Here is a 15044-nt window from a genome sequence, read left to right on the forward strand (position 1 = left end):
TAGTACATAATATTTTATAATAACCATGTTACTGGTTTATGTATTTACTATACTTTTTATCATTATTTTAGAGTATACACTTTACTTTAAAAAGTTTGTTGTAAAACAGTATGTTGTGTCACACCAGCAGCAGCTTCACACATTTTTACTGTATCTCTTTGATTAGCTAATTTTCTGTTGTGCTTGATTTGATCTTGGTTGTTTTGTAGAGTAACATGGCTTGTAGTCTGTGAGAACATAGCTTAGTTGTGTGGTAGACTATACCATCTAGTTTTGTGTAAGTTCATTCTGTAGTGTTCACACACTGACACAATTGTCTGACAAAGCATTTCTCAACTCATCCTGTTTGAATGACTAGTGCAATGAATGAATGTAAAATAAAAAATAAGCCGTGAATAACTAAACCCAATCTAATACTGCTCAGCAGTCTTAACTAGAAGCCAATGCAAATAGATCTGATGAACAAAAAGTAAAAGTCCTCATCCAGATAAAAAGCAATAGAAACTAGATCAACTTTAAGTTTTTAATGTACATTCCCAGAAACTAGCAAAGTATAAGGGATATGGTAGGTATACAATGATTATTGGTTCAATGAGTAAAGTATAGGATAAAAGAGATACAAGTATAAAATCAAAGGGGAAAAAAACTCTATGATCCTAATTTTTAAAAGACATATTGAATAGCTTTGTCCACTGACAAGGCCTAAGACCACTGTAGCAATGAGTATCCCTAGCATTTAGGTGGTAGTCTCTAAATATCATTTTCCACTAAAAGAAACTGGAATGTTTTAGAGAAGAGACTGGCTCCAAGCTTGAAGCAGGAAATATATAAGTTCAGTCTCAATTTCTCATTCCAGAAAGCAAGGAAGACAAAAAACTAGTCATAACAGGAGTCAGGTTGAAGGGGCGCTCATTGATGGTAATGTGAGCATTGAAAACCATAGTGAGTGCAATAGCTTGAACCATATAAAATACATAAAATCAATGAGCTCATAGTATTTTGTGTTAAACAAGGGAAAACAGTATGACAGCTACTTAAAAATATTAAATACAGAACTACCATATGATCCAGCAACTCCATTTCTTGAGTATATACCCAAAACAACTGAAAGCAGGGAGTTGGATAGATATTTGTATATCCATGCTCCTAGGAGCATTATTCACAATAACCAAAAAGTGAAAGCAACTCTAATGTCTATTAATTGATAAATGAATAAACAAAATGTGGTATATACATACAATGGAATATTATTCAGCCTTAAAAAAAATTAAATTCTTCCCTGTCTGATGTGACTGGGTTGGCATCGTCCCTGAAAGCAAAAAATTGTGGTTTGATTCCAGTCAGGACACATGCCTAGATTGTGAGTTTAGTCCCCAGTAGATGTTTCTCATATCCATGTTTCTCTCTCTTTCTCCCTCCCTCCCCTCCTCACCTCTCTCTCTCTCTAAATTAAAAAAAAAGTAAGTAAATAAATAAAATTCTGACACATACTACAACATGGATAAACTTTGAAAACATTAAACTAGGTGAAACAGGCCAAACAAAAGAACCAGTGTTGACTGATTCTACTTACATGAGGTACCTAGAATAATCAAATTCATTAACACTGAAAGAATAGTGGTTACCAGGGACTGGGGGTAAGGATATAATGAGAAGTTACTGTTTAACAGATTCAGTTTGGAATGATGAAAAAGTTCTAGAGATAGTGGTGATTGTTGCAAAACAATGAAAGTATACTTAATGATACTGAACTATACACTTAAAAAGGGTTAAAGTGGTACATTTTTTTAAAAGATTTTATTTATTTTTAGACAGAAGGAAAGGGAGGGAGAAAGAGAGGGAGAGAAACATCAATGTGTGGTTGCTTTTCACATGTTCCCTACTGGGGACCTGGCCTGCAACCCAGGCTTGTGCCCTCACTGGGAATTGAACCAGAAACCCTTTGGTTCGCAGGCTGGCGTTCGATCCACTGAGCCACACCAGTCAGGGCAAATTTTATGTATATTTTGCTACAATTTCAAAAACAAACACTGAAAACATAAGTCAAGAAGTTAAACAAATGTTTACAGTGGTACCTCGGTACTCGTTAATTCATTCCAAAACTCGTGATCAGTGCCCAAATGACAAGTGCCAAACAATGAAGCATTTTATTTTATCTTGTGGGGCGGTGCCGTGACTCATACAAGTTCTGGCAAGTGTGATGAGTCCTGACCAAGTGCCAAGTGATGAAACATTTTTTTTTCTTATCAAAGTGAGACAAGTACAGGGTTTGACTAGTTCTGAAGCTGACGAGTACTGAGGTATGACTGTACCTTTTGGGGAAAACACGGTCTAACCAAACTTTGAATGTATTGTTGTATCATTTTACTATAGAAATATGTAACTGTATTACAAAATTATAATAAATAATTAAAGTAGAAAATATCTCTAAAAATTAAGCAAAAGGAAACAAATTAATTTAACCAAGTATCAAGTACAGAGTGGGGAATTATTTCACTTGACTTTAAAACATAGTGATTTGGTTGTATATTCCTAGAGAGATATATTTTAATAAAAAAAGAAATGCTAAAAATAATAAACTTTTCAGTAATAATATTGCTAGTAATAATATAGTTATTTTAAAACTTTATCAGATTAAATAAAATAATTCATTAATTTTATTAGCATACAAAACCTTAAAAGTTGTATCACATATGTTCAAAAAAGTGGATGAATTTTAAGTGGATATATTGGAAAAATTCCAAATCAAAATTCTAGAGAAGAAAAATATACCTGAGGCCCTGGCCAGGTAACTCAGTTGGTTAGAGCATTGTCCCCATTTTCCAAGGTTGCAGGTTCCATTCCCAGTCAGTGCACATACAAGAATCAACCAATGAATGGATAAATAGGTGAAACAACAAATTGATGTCTGTTGCACTCTCTCTCTCTCAAATCAATCAATCAATAAAAACTTTTTAAAGAATTACAGCCCTGACTGGTGTAGGTCAGTTGGTTGGGTATCGTCCTGGTGCTGGTTCCACTCCCTGTCAGGGCACATGCCTGGGTTGGGGGCCAGGCCCCTGGCTGGGGGCATGTGAGAAGCAAACATTCAATGTTTCTCTCGCACATTGATGTTTCTTAGCCTCTCTTTCTTTCTCCCTTCCTCTCCCGCTAAAAATAAATAAATAAAATCATTTAAAAAATATAAATGAACTGTACAATGTTAAAATACTTAGTTTTGTTTATTTACATATATTTCATGTAAATTTATTTTACTTTTTATTTAATTGTAGAAAACTATATATAGCATAAAATTTACCATCTTAATCATTTTTTAAGTATACAGTTCAGTAGTATGATGTGCATCCAAATGGTTATGCAACCAATCTCCAGAGCTCTTTTTATCTCATCTTGAAAAATTAAAACACTACTCCCATTAAATAATTCCTATTCCCTGTTGAGGCTAGACTTGTTCTATGACAGAGATTGCTTCCCATAAATTCTCTCAGAGACTGTTTGATCCATCCCTTCCCTATGCCCCACATAGGGCATAGGGAAGGGATGGAACAGGCTTTTGTCCAACTCTAGGCAAGCAGGTAAGGTGTTTTCTCCTTATATGGAGTGGGTCACAGACCAGTACCCCTATCCATCCTGCACTGTTCTATATAATTCTTTAGTGCCTACTACATGGCTGCACCTAACACACACCTCATATGTAAGTTCCCTTAATAAATTTTTGATGTAATGCTGGAGTTGTCAGAATTACATCAAGGTACTCAATTGTCTTTGGTCTTTACCTGCCCTCTGCTTATGGAGGCAGATTTTCAGGCTTACCCCACGGTCTGCATCTATGAACATCCTCCCTTCTCCTAGCCTCTGGCAACCACCATTCTACTTTCTGTCTATCAATATGACTATGCTAGATACCTCAAATGATAGAATCAGGCAGTATTTATCTGTTTGTAACTAGCTTATTTCACTTAGTATAATGTCAATGTACATCCATGTTTAGCATGTGTCAGAAATTCCTTCCTTTTTAAGGCTGAATAATATTCCATTGTATATACAGCATTGTTCATATGGAAAGTAGTACAATAATAACAACAAGAATAAACTCTGTGATTTGCATACTCACAACTGTAAATCTACTCTTGCCCTACCCTGCATATAGCACATTTCCTTATGGACATTATGGTTTCTTCCACTTTTTGGCTATTGTGAATTATCCTGTTACAGCCCTGACTGGCGCAGGTTCAGTCCCTGGTCAGGGTGCATACAAGAGGCAACTGATTGATGTTTCTCTCTCACATTTGTTTCTCTTTCTCCGTCCCACTAAAAATAAATAAATAAAATCCTTTAAAAATTGCTGTTGTAAATATGGGTAGACAAATACCTCTTCCAGATCCTGCTTTCAATTCTTTTGGGATATACCCAGAAGTGGAATTGTGAGATCACATGGTAATTCCATGTTTAATTTTTTTTGACTGACCTAAATTGTTTATTAGGTAAGAATTTTACAAACATTACTTATATTAGCAGTAATGGGGAACTGGAAAGTATTATGCCTTCTCCAAGCTGCATAGCGAGAATCACCAATAGTGTGTGGTGGAACTTGTGTCCTTTCTAAGGTCATGGCACTTGAGGCTCACAGATGTCAGCCCTGGCATCTCCCCGGGTTTGTGGGGTGGTTTGGTGATCCAGTAGGTGTCAGGATTCCTTCTGATAGCTGTATGGAATGGATCAAAGAGGATAACCTCAAAGAATTTGTATGTGGAATCTTCACCAACCCAGTAAGAATTCAGGACTCTCAGAGCCCCACAATGGAGCCCAGCTCACTCCTTGGCAACAGATGAGGCTTGAGGCTTGCTGTACATCACACCCTAGGAACAGGGCATTTGCAGCCACCACAGCACACTTGAGTAGGATATATGACATAACTTTGCTTGGCCTTGTATCCTAGCCTATGTGCTTTATCAGGCAAGGTGGGGGCGGTAGGCCCTGTGGAGCACAGGGAGCTGGCAGTAATACCAGCAGTATACACTGAGAAGGACATTACATCAGACTACTTCTTCCTCCATAGCTCCCAGATGTACTTGTAAGCACCCATCTTGGCTTACCTGATGGCTGCGGCCAAACGGAAAGGAAGAGCCTTTCTTCTATGTTTAATTTTTATGAGGAACTGCCATACGGTTTTCCATAGAGGCTACAACATTTTACATTCCTGACAACACTGTACATGGTTTCTAATTTTTCCATATCCTTGGCAACACTTGTTACCCTGTTTTGTTTTTTGATAGTAGCCATTTTAATGTGTGAGGTGGTATCTTGTGGTTTTAATTTGCATTCCCCTAATGATTAGTGATATTGAGTATCTTTTAATGTTTTTTTTTTAAAATGTGCTCTTTGGCCATTTGGATAGCTTCATTGGAGAAATGTCTATTCAAGTCTTTTGCGCACTTTCTTTAATACAAGTTTTTAGCAAGGTATAATTGACATATTATAATTGTCATATTATAATTAACATAACACTATATTAGTTTCAAGTGTATAAAATAATGATTCAAGATGTGTATATATTGCTAAATGGTCACCACAATAAGTCTAGTTAGGATCCACCACCATTCAGTTACAATTTTCTTCTAGTAATGACAACTTTTAAGATTTACTGTTTTAGCAACTTTCAAATATGCAATACAATAATACTAACTATAGTAACCATGCTATAGATTATATTCTCATGACTTACTTATTTTATAACTGAAAATTTATACCTTTTGACCCCTTCACTCATTTTGCCCACCCCCACCTCACTTCTGCCTCCAGCAACCACTAATCAGTTCTCTGTATCTATCATTTGCTCCCTTTAAATTGGGTTGTTAAGGTTAGGGTTAGGGTTAGAAAAATAAAAAAATAAAATAAATTGAGTTGTTAATATTAAAACATTTTTATCCCACTATTTAATCTATGAGGTTATAAGAACCTTAAGATAACTAAAATGTAAAAAATAAAAAACTGACAGCAGGCCCTGCCTAGGTAGCTCAGTTGGTCAGAGCATCGTCCCGATAACCCAAGGCTGCCAGTATGATGCCCAGTCAGGGCACATACAAGAATCAACCAGTGGGCTTCAGTCCTTCCTAAATCCCTTCACACAACCAGCAGCTGAGCCCAGCTCCCATACGTCTCGCTGAGTGGCCCCACGCCTGGCACTAACAGCAGCAATCTGCAGATTGATTTATAGCTTATGCCAAGGGGCACCAGACAGAACGCAGGTAGAGACTGACCTTGACTTGCACCACCTGGGAAACCCCAGAGTCTGCATACCCAGCAGACAGTTACAGACCATGTCAGAGCACCACACAATGACCTCCAAAAGTCACAGAGGGAGGTGGTAGCTAGCCAGGGATCACAGCCAGTCCTACCAGCTGTGTGGACTAGGTAAATCCCTCCCAATGATATACTGACAGCAATCAAGACAGCTATAAGAGGAGGGAATACTCGGTCCACACAGAGGGTGCCCCTTGAGTACCCAGCTTGGGAGACAGGGGAGGCTGTGCCACTGGACCCTACAAGACACCTATTACATTAGGCCATAAAACCAAGACATGGAGTCAAGCAGCTCTACCTAATGCATAGAAACAAACACAGGGAGGCTGCCAAAATGAGGATACAAAAAAAAATATGTTCTTTTGCTAATCCCTTCATCTTTTTTCAACCAGTCCCTATGTCCTCACTACCCTCTTACAGCTGTCAGTCTGTTCCATGTTTCTATGACAGCAAAAGAATATTTTATCCAGAGACCATCATATAAATTTTATAATTCTCCTGTGTGTATTAATTCATTCCTATTAAAAGATAAAAATATAATAATATAATAATAGAGGCTATGATGCTCATCTCATCCTTCTTTTTCTTTTTAATTGTATTTTATTGATTATGCTATTACAGTTGTCCTGATTTTCCCCCTTTGCGCCCCCCCACCCAGTACCCCCAACTCCCTCAGGCAATCCACCCACCATTGTTCATGGCCATGGATCATGCATATAAGTTCTTTGGCGACTCCATTTCCTATACTGCAGCTATTCTGTAACTATCTGTTTGTAATGATTAATACCCTCACCTCCTCACCCATTCCCCCACAACCTCCTCTCATCTGGCAACCATCAAAAGGCTCTTTATACCCATGATTCTATCTCTATTCTTGTTTGTTTAGTTTGTTTTTTATTTTACTTTTTTATTTCCCCCCATGGGTCTTTTATATATGTTCATTAAAAAGTAAATAGAAATAGGCAAAAATATTTTTAATAATTATTTTATTGTTGTTCAATACTTTTTTAGATTTAACTGTTGATAGATATGTGTTTATCATTTTATTGTTCATAGTTTTGATCTACATTTTCTTAAATAAGTCCCTTTAACATTTCATGTAATGATGGTTTGGTGATGACTAAGTCCTTTAGTTTTTTCTTATCTGGGAAGCTCTTTATATGCCCTTCAATTCTAAATATCCTTGCTAAGTAGAACAATCTTCACTGTAGTTCCCTGATTTTCATGACTTTGAATATTTCTTGCCAATCCTTTCTAGCCTGCAAAGTTTCTTTTGAGAAATCAGCTGACAGTCTTATGGGAAATCCCCTGTAGGTAATTAACTTCTTTTCTCTTGCTGCTTTTAAGATTCTCTCTTTATCTTTAACCTTTGGCATTTTAACTATGATGTGTCTTGGAGTGGGCCTCTTTGCATCTATCTGGTTTGGGACTCTCTGTGCTTCCTGGACTTGCATGTCTATTTCCTTCACAAAATTAGGGAAGTTTTCTCTCATTATCTTTTCAAATAAATTTCTAATATCTTGCTGTTTGTCTTCTCCTGGTACCCCCTATGATGTGAATGTTGGACCTCTTTAAGTTGTCATAGAGGCTCCTTACACTATCCTCATTTTTTTTTAATTTTTTTCACCTTGTTGTTCCCATTGGTTGTTCTTTGCTTCCTTATGCTCCAAATCATTGATATGGTTCTCAGCTTTATCCACTCTATTCTTATTGCCCTGCAATTTTTCTTTATTTCAATTACTGTATCCTTCATTCCTGAATGGATCTTTTTATGCTGTTGAGGTCCTTGCTAAGTTCCTTGAGCATCCTTATAACCAGTGTTCTGAGCTCTGCCTCTCCATTGTTTATCTCCATTTTGTTTAGTTCTTTTTCTGGAGTTTTGATTTGTTCTTTCATTTGGGCCATGTTTCTTTGTCTCCTCATTGGCAACCTCCCTGTGTTTGTTTCTATGTATTAGGTGGAGCTACTTTGACTCTGTGTCTTGGTAGTGTGGACTAACATAGTAGGTGTCTTGTAGGGTCCAGTGGCACAGCCTCCCCTATCACCCAAGCTGGGTACTTAAGGTGTGCCCTTGTTGTGGGCTGAGTACACCCTCCTCTTGTAGTTGAGACTTGGTTGCTGTTGGCAGATCAATGGGAAGGATTTACTCAGGCCAGTCAGCTGCAAGGATTGGCTGTGACCACTGACCACCAACCTCCTCCCTCCATGGAGGATCATCTGTGAAGGGGCAGCGTGGTGGTGCTCCAACATGGTCTATAGCTATACACTGAGTGCACTGGCCCTGGGGTTTCCTGGGTGATGCAGGCCAAGGTCAGCTTTCATCTGTGTTTTGCCCTCCCCCTACCCCTGCCTGAGCAATAAAGCAATCTGAGATGGCTGCTACTTGTGCTGGGCTGGGAGACTCCCAGGCAAAGCCAAGTTATGAATCCAGGCTGGCTGTTGGAAGTGCCAGGCCTGGGGTTCACTGAAGCCAACTGTTGCTTGTTTGAGAGGACTTAGAAAGTTGTATAGCATGAGCCAAGACCAGCCATTCATATGGGAAAGCAGCTTGGGTGAGTCTGTAATTTGGGTGCAGCAGTCTCTGAGGATTTCAAAGGAGGGTCAAACAGTGTTAGCCAGGGTTGATGGAGTCTCAGATATGGCACCAGCTTGCTGGCTTTGTGGGGAGAGAGCTTAGAAAAGGGACAATGGCCCCTGCTTGCCTTGATGCCAGACACTTCAGTTTCTCCTTGTATGCCACTAGTGCCTTTCAAGCTGCTACCTGGGTGCTGGAGCTCAGAGGGAGTGAGTCTGAGTAGGTAAGTCCATGTGTTATTCTTTAGGAGGAACTGCTGGGGGCTTCAGAAGTTTCTTCCAGTGACTCAATCCCTACTGGTTTTTGTAGCCAGAAGTTGCGGAGACTTATCTTCCTGACACTGGAACTTTGGGCTGAGGGGCCTGGTGTGGGGCTGGTACTCTTCACTCCTTAGATATCCCTCCCGAATTTTTATCCACCACACACGGGTGAGGGACCATCCTGTTCTGTGTGTGTGCCCCTTCTACCAGTCTGGATGGATGTGGTTTCTTTAATTCCATAGTTGTCAGCTCGACATCTGATGGTTCTGAGTGATGGTTGTTCTGTATTTTAGTTGTAATCTTGATGTGATTGTGAGAAGAGGAGAGCAATGTCTACCTATGCCACCATCTTAACTGGAAGTCCTCCTATCCTTTTTTCTAGCTTTAATTGGAATGTAGCTTTCACCTTGAGACATATTTCTTATGTTTTTATCAATATATGAAAAGGATACAGATTAGTATAAGTGTTTCTATATTATTTATATATTTTAAGGTTTTTTTATCAGAACTGATGTAGAATTTTATTAAATGTCTTTTTAAAAAATATGGTTTTTTATTTATTTTTGGAGAAAGGGAGAGAGAAAGAGAGGGAGAGAAATATCAGTGTGTGGTTGCCTCTCATGCACCCCCAGCTGGGGACCCAGCCTGCAACCCAAGCATATGCCCTGACTGGGAATCGATCCAGAGACTCTTTGATTCACAGCACGGCACTCAATCCACCAAGCCACACCAGCTAGGGCTATTAAATATCTTTTCAGTAAAATTTAGAGATTGATGTTTTTCTCCTTCAACACATTATGATGACTTTTAAAGCTTTTCTAATGTTGAATCATCATTGCATTTCCAGAAAAAAAAAAACCTTGGTCACAGTGATTATTTTAGTAATATGTTGCCAGATTCTATTTGATATGTAAATTTTCAGTCCCACCGGCAGTGTATGTGAGTATATGGCTGAGTCTTAAATTATTTTTCAATGTAGACAGTGGCATCATATCAGAGTATATTCCAGGAAAATAAAAGGTGATTCCACCAGGAGTCTGTATTGTACAGTCCTGTATTATACAGGAGTCTGTATTGTACAGTGAGTAGGCCTTCAATGATCTAGCTTAATTCAGAGAAAAAATTTAAAGGAAATGATGAAGAGTAGATCATTCTTGATGACTAGAGGTGGTTAGAGCAGATACCCTCATCTTGTTTCCAATCTTAGAGAATGTTTAATATTTCACCACCAAGTAGAATGTTAGCTGTCAGTTTTTTATAGATATTCTTTATCACAGTAAGTTTCCTTCTATTCCTAATGTGCTGAGAGGTTGTTTTTTTTTTTAAATAAATGGATGTTGTATTTTGTAAAATTCTTTTTCTGCATGTACCTATTGAGATGATTATGCTTTTTTGTCTTTATTCTATTCATATAGTGAATTGGATTCATTGCCTTTTGAATACGAAACTAACTTTGCATTCCTGGGACAAACTACATATAGTTGGCTTACATTTTAAAGCAGGAATTCCAAGTCCAGGGCTCTGGAAAGCTTAGGGTACTTCCTAGATGATTTTCATGGATTGGCGAACTTGCTGATGTTGTAGGCAGAATTCTGTGAATTTGCTCATGGTAGATTGTTTCCAAAGATAGCCACTAACCATTTCTCTCATCTGTGTAGGTACGTAATACTTTTCCCATCAAGAGGTGGAGTCTATTCCTCTCTCCTTAAATCTCATTTGGCCTTGTGATTTTGCTGACTAATAAAATGTGACAAAGAGAATTTGTGCCAGATCCAGGTCAAGCCTTTAAGAAGCCTGGCAGCCTGTTTCACTCAGAGAGATCATGTAAAAAAGAACCAGGGCACCCCGCCCAACAGCCAGCACAAAGGCCCCAGATGTGTGAGTGCAAATATCCTAGGCATTACAGCCCTAGCTGAGATCCCAGCTGAATGCAACTGCATGAGTGAACTAGATAACACCACATGGAACAAATGAACTGTCCTGAACCTGTTGGGGCCTGCCCTACCTGGTCTCAGGAAGCTGTAACCCCCCATGATTTAGGCTGAGTGACAGACCTCCAAACCAGGAGCCACTAAGGAGACAAAACTTATTTCCCTGGCATGAACGCTGCCTGTTCTGTGCCTTGCCTCCAATACTTGATCAGTTAGCCAATGACGGGTAAGATTTCCCAAGGAGGGAATCGCCTAAGACAGACATAAACACGTGGAGGCCTCAGGAAAGACACTCAGGGAGCTGTGGAAATGAAGGGGTGATGGACATCAACCCCTGCCCCCTCAGCTTTGTCAAAGCCTGAGTCCTTGTTCTTAGTTGTGAGAAATCCAAGTCTCCTGGCTGCCTTTGTCTCCTCTGCCCATCTCAGGCCTGTGGAAATAACAGGGGTGGTGCAGCCCAGACCAGAGTCGGCAGACCCCCGGGGTAATCAGGCCTGGGACATAGAATATGCAAGATCCTGTGAGATCTGCTTGCTGGAGGATGCTATTGAATTAGAATATGAAGGCAAAGGCAGGAAAACGGGACTAGCCTTTTAGGTCTTATAGTGATAAAACCCCAAACTCTGCCCAGAATCCCAGCAGGAGTTCTGTTAGCACCTTTGAAAATTACCTACTTGTTTAATCTTCCCTGCCAGACTGGAATCCACAAACTGTGTCTGTATTCTGAATAAAACCCTATTTAGGTGAGGGCTCGGGGCACTCTCCACTAGAGAGAGTGGCCATTTTGTCCCTATTTCCCCACAGGACTCAGTTGTCTCTGTGTATGTTTTTCTCGTGTTTAGACGAGCCATCTGCAGCATTCCATAGTCACTGCAGGCCAGTGGCTGCATCATGAATCCATGGGTCAGGAGAATAAATAATCATTGTTTTAAGTCAGTAAATTTTAGGGTGGTTTGATACATACCAATAGATAACTAAAACAAGGCTTATACACACATGTGGAGAGATGACAGATATTTTCATCGGATTCTACAAAATGATTAAAACTACTAGAGGAATGAAATACTGAAAATACATCAGGAAATACACAAGCTCCTCAACATATTATGGGGTTACATCAAGATAAATCAATCATTAAGTTGAAAATATCATTAAGTCTAAAATGCTTTTACCCTGGCTGGTATGGTTCAGTGGATTGAGTGCTGGCCTGAGAACCAAAAGGTTGCAGGTTCGATTCCCAGTGGGCTGTGGGCCAGGTCCCCAGCTGGGGGCATTCAAGAGGCAGTCAATTGATATATCTTTCATACATTGATCTTTCCCTTTCTTTCTCCCTCCTGTCTCCTCTAAGAAGTAAATAAGTAGTCTTAAAAAATAATAAAAATATTAGGACATTTCTTAATGATGCATTCTCTTAGTTTTACAAGTGTATTTATTTATTATTTTACAAGTCTATTTATAGCTGATACTAGCATGTTCTAGACAGCACTAGATAAGAACCTCCCCAAATCATTATTTTTTATAACTCACTTTGGTAATGAGTCAGGAAGCAATTTCCTCCAAAGAATGCATTAAAGGTGCTAAGCAAATGTCTCATCTAGGCAACCACTAGCCCACTGAACCTGAGCAATTCTCATTTTTGTTTTGCATTTTTATCTTTTTGTAAAGAGGAAAATATCTTAATTTTATTAAGAGTGTATGATTTAGGCAATGTAATCTAATATCACCTATTTTAGGAATACTCTGATATAGATTACATTTTCTTCTAATGACCTCAAATCCTTACTAAGCATTTCGTTTTCTGGTACTGGCCACTCTCAACCCTTACACATACCCTCCTGTATCCCATTTGGTTTCTTTACCCAAAGCTTTAATTTCTACCAATAGTCCACTAATATCTGTAAAAATAGTCATTGATTACTTAAGATGTAATATTTCCCTAAAGTACTGGCATTTTATACAGGGAATTTTTAGGAACGAAAGGTTTGACTTTTAAGGGAATCATCTGGAAAACACAATTTCAAGCACTATCTAAGGCAAAGCAAGTAATATTTTGGATAGCTATATTAAGTGCTCCCAGCCATTAAAATCAGAGTACGCAGTAATGGACTAATAGTCACTCTTCCTACTCCAAGGCTAACCCTGCCTCTTACACTTTACGTTTTGTTTTTATTTCTAACATATTTATTGAAATGTAATTCACATATTATAAAATTCACCCATGTACCTATCAGGTGTTTAGTATATTCACAGAGTTGTGCAACCATCATCACAATCAATTTAGACCACTTCATCACCCCCAAAAGAAACTCTAACCTAGGCAACCACTAATCTATTTTCTGTCTCAATGGATTTGCCTATTCTGGACATGTCATGTAAATGGAATCATACAATATGCAGCTTCTCTCACTTAACATAATGTTTTCAAATTCATCTATGTTGTAGCATATATCAGTACTTCACTTCTTTTTATTGCCAAATAACATTCCATTGTATTAGCATACAATATTATCTTTATCTATTAATCATTTCATGGACTTCAGGGTTGTTTCCATTTTTTGGCTATTATGAATAATTCTTTGAAGAACAGAAGAATTTGCCATTCCAAAACATGCATCTTTGGATTATTTTGAACTGAAGGCAATTGAAAAGAAGCAGATAAAATAAAAAATAAAAAGCTCTCTGCTTTCCCCCATTTGCCTAACAGCAGGATATAGATTTGTACATGTTAATCACTAGCAATCTTAAACTTTTATCAGCCCAGAGACAATGCCAGAGGACTCCATATAGCAAACTTTACTGACTAGCCGTTATCTTCCATTAGTCCCCCCATATATTTGCCTTCCCACAATCTGCCTCCCTTAGACACACAATGTCCTTTTCCTTTACCTTGTGACTTCTCTAAATATTTACTGTTTCTTCACTAAAATGCTATATAAGCCTGAGTTTTTAACCTTTGAGTTACTATCCCTGAGTTTCTCCCATATACATAAGCGATACACATGTTCATAAACTTCTATTTGTTTTTCTCTTGTTAATCTGTGTTTTGTTACAGAGCCCCAGCCAAGAACCTAGAAAGGCAGAAAGAAAAATATTTATATACACACTGTGGCAATGATCATTTGAAGATTTCATTTATTTATTCTTAGAGAGAGGGAAACTGAGGGAGGAAGAGAAGGAGAGAAACATCAACCTGTTGCCTCTGATACATACCCACAACCAGGGACCTGGCCTGCAACGCAGGCATGTGCCCTGACTGGGAATCAAACCAGTGACCTTTCCACTTGTGGGATGATGCCCAAGCCACTGAGCCACACCAGCCAGGATGGCAACAAACATTTGTATGTCAGTTTTTGTGTGGCTATATGTTTTCTTTCCTTTTGGGTATATATTTAGAAGTGGAATTTCTGGGTTATAGAGTAGATAATATTACCCTATATTATCTTAATGCTTAATATTTTATGGAACTGCCAAACTGATTTCCAAAGTGGTTACAGCATTCACATTCCTACTAGCAGTGTATGAGAGTTTGAATTTTTTCCAAATTCTCACCAAGATTTGTTATTGCATGTCTTTTTGATGGTAGCCACCTAGTGGGTGTGAAGTAATATTTTACTGGGGTTTTGATTTGCATTTCCCTGATGGCTAATGATATTGGGACTTTTTCATATGCTAATCGGCCATTCATATATCTTCTTTAGAGAAGTGTATATTTAGATTCCTTGCCCATTTTAAATTGGATTATTTCTTGTTTATTGTTGAGTTGTAAGAGCTCTTTATATGTTCTATATACAAGTATCTTATAATATTTATAAGTATTTACAAGTATTTTCTCCCATTCTGTGAGTTGTCTTTTCACTTTCTTGACAGAGTCTTTTTAAGTACAGAAGTTTTAGCCCTGGCTGGTGTGGCTCAGGGGACTGAGTGCCAGTCTGAGAGCAGGTGGAAGGCTGGGGGGTTGCTGGTTTGATTCCCAGT

At 38.4% G+C, this 15044-nt stretch overlaps 1 protein-coding gene and 1 long non-coding RNA gene across 2 annotated transcripts in view; one reads left to right on the forward strand and one right to left on the reverse strand.

Annotated features, from left to right (window-relative positions):
* LOC123812866 overlaps positions 1-15044 on the reverse strand; it is a 77718-nt gene that overhangs the window by 54520 nt on the left and 8154 nt on the right. The window lies entirely within an intron of this gene.
* The window catches only part of LOC123812863 (tubulin alpha-1B chain), a 35603-nt gene that overhangs the window by 5257 nt on the left and 15302 nt on the right, over positions 1-15044 (forward strand). The gene's annotated exons all lie outside the window — the stretch shown is intronic.

This window comes from Phyllostomus hastatus, unplaced genomic scaffold (assembly GCF_019186645.2).
Source record: "Phyllostomus hastatus isolate PE091 unplaced genomic scaffold, TTU_PhHast_1.1 phas_scaffold_93, whole genome shotgun sequence".
Taxonomy (NCBI): Eukaryota; Metazoa; Chordata; class Mammalia; order Chiroptera; family Phyllostomidae; genus Phyllostomus; species Phyllostomus hastatus.